The sequence below is a fragment of the Salvelinus sp. IW2-2015 genome, linkage group LG17 (assembly GCF_002910315.2).
Source record: "Salvelinus sp. IW2-2015 linkage group LG17, ASM291031v2, whole genome shotgun sequence".
Taxonomy (NCBI): Eukaryota; Metazoa; Chordata; class Actinopteri; order Salmoniformes; family Salmonidae; genus Salvelinus; species Salvelinus sp. IW2-2015.
Genome location: NC_036857.1, coordinates 638095 through 640829, shown reverse-complemented (window position 1 = coordinate 640829; position 2735 = coordinate 638095).

The following is a 2735-nucleotide window of genomic DNA, read 5'->3' as shown; positions in this document are numbered from 1 at the left end:
GTCAGGGTAACAGCCTACTTCCAGCGGTTGCCAACACGGCCGTTGCACAGTACGAAGGGTAGTGTCTATAACTAGGGGCAGGGTAGTGTCTATAACTAGGGGTCAGGGTAACACAGCCTACTTCCAGCGGTTGGCCACAGACGTTGTACAGTACGAAGGGTAGTGTTCTAATAACTAGGGGCAGGTAGTGTCTATAACTAGGGGTCAGGGTACACAGCCTACCTTCCAGCGGTTGCCACAGCCGTTGCACAGTACGAAGGGTAGTGTCTATAACTAGGGGCAGGGTAGTGTCTATAACTAGGGGCAGGGTAACAGCCTACCTTCCAGGGTTGCCACAGCCGTTGCACAGTACGAAGGTGGTCATGGGCTCATCAGCACTGCGCGTCTGCACCTACAACACACAGGGAGAGACAGCATGTACAGTTGAAGTCAGAAGTTTACACACACTTTAGCCAAATACATTTAAACTCTCTGTTTCACAATTACTGACATTTATCCAAGTAAAAAAGTTCCCCGTCTTAGGTCAGTTAGGATCACCACTGAAATGTCAGATTAATAGTGGAGAGAATGATTTATTTCCAGCTTTTATTTCTTTCATCACATTCCCAGTGGGTCAGAAGTTTACATACAATCAATTAGTATTTGGTAGCATTGCCTTTAAATTGTTTAACTTTGGTCAAACGTGTCGGGTAGCCTTCCACAAGCTCCCACAATAAATTGGGTGAATTTTGGCCCATTCCTCCTGACAGAGCTGGTGTAACTGAGTCAGGTTTGTAGGCCTCCTTGCTCGCACACGCTTTTTCAGTTCTGCCCACAAATTTTCTACCGATTGAGGTCAGGGCTTTGCGATGGCCTCCAATACCTTGACTTTGTTGTCCTTAAGCCATTTTGCCACAACTTTGGAAGTATGCTTGGGGTCATTGTCCATTTGTAAGACCATTTGCGACCAAGCTTTCACTTCCTGACTGATGTCTTGAGATGTTGCTTCAATATATCCACATAATTTTCCTCCCTCATGATGCCATCTATTTTGTGAAGTGCACCAGTCCCTCCTGCAGCAAAGCACCCCACAACATGATGCTGCCACCCCCGTGCTTCACGGTTGGGATGGTGTTCTTCGGCTTGCAAGCCTCCCCCCTTTCCCTCCAAACATAACGATGGTCATTATGGCCAAAAAGTTATATTTTTGTTTCATCAGACCAGAGGACATTTCTCCAAAAAGTACAATCTTCGTCCCCATGTGCAGTTAAAAAGCCAGACTACGGTTTGCAATGGCGGTTTTTGGAGCAGTGGCTTCTTCCTTGCTGAGCGGTCTTTCAGGTTATGTCGATATAGGACTCGTTTTACTGTGGATATAGATACTTTTGTACCCGTTTCCTCCAGCATCTTCACAAGGTCCTTTGTTGATGTTCTGGGATTGATTCACACTTTTCGCACCAAAGTGCGTTCATCTCTAGGAGACAGAACGCGTCTCCTTCCTGAGCGGTATGACGGCTGCGTGGCCGCATGGTGTTTATACTTGCATACGATTGTCTGTACAGATGAACGTGGTACCTTCAGGCATTTGGAAATTGCTCCAAGGATGAACCAAACTTGTGGAGGTCTACAATTTTTTTTCTGAGGTCTTGGCTGATTTCCCCACGATGTCAAGCAAAGAGGCACTGAGTTTGACGGTAGGCCTTTAAATACATGCACAGGTACACCTCCAATTGACTCAAATGATATCAATTAGCCTATCAGAAGCTTCTAAAGTCATGACGTCATTTACTGGAATTTTCCAAGCTGTTTAAAGGCACAGTCAACTTAGTGTATGTAAACTTCTGACCCACTGGAATTGTGATAGGAATATAAGTGAATAATAAGTGAAATAATCTTCTGTAAACAATTGTTGGAAAAATTACTTGTGTCATGCACAAAGTAGATGTCCTAACGACTTGCCAAAACTATAGTTTGTTAACAAGAAATGTGTGGAGTGGTTGAAAAACGAGTTTTTAATGACTAACCTAAGGTGTATGTAAACTTCCGACTTCAACTGTATTTACACAAGCCACACACACAGGAAGCATTGAGAGACAACACACACTACCCTCTCTCTCTGTTCTAACCTGCAGAAAAGCCATGTTATTTTCTGTGATTTTACCTCAGGGGGAAACTATACTGACTACATGGGGATTTCTACCTCAGGGGGAAACTATAACCGACTGACTACATGGGAAATTTCCTACCTCAGGGGGAAACTATAACCTGACTACATGGGGATTGTCTATCCTCAGGGGGAACTATACTGACTACATGGGAATTCTAACCTCAGGGGTGGAAACTATACTGACTACATGGGATTTCTACCTTCAGGGGAAACTATATCGGACTGACATATGGGATTTCTACCTCAGGGGGAAACTATATCTGGGACTGACTACATGGGATTTCTACCTCAGGGGAAACTGATACTGACTACATGGGATTTCTACCTCAGGGGGGAAACTATACTGACTACAGGGATTTCTACCTCAGGTGGGAAACTATACGGACTGACTACTGGGATTTCTACCTCAGGTGGAAACTATACTGACTACATGGGATTTCTACCTCAGGTGGGAAACTATACTGACTACATGGGATTTCTAACCTCAGGGGGGAAACTAATACACTGACTACATGGGATTTTCTACCTCAGGTGGAAACTATACTGACTACATGGGATTTCTACCTCAGGGGGGAAACTATACTGACTA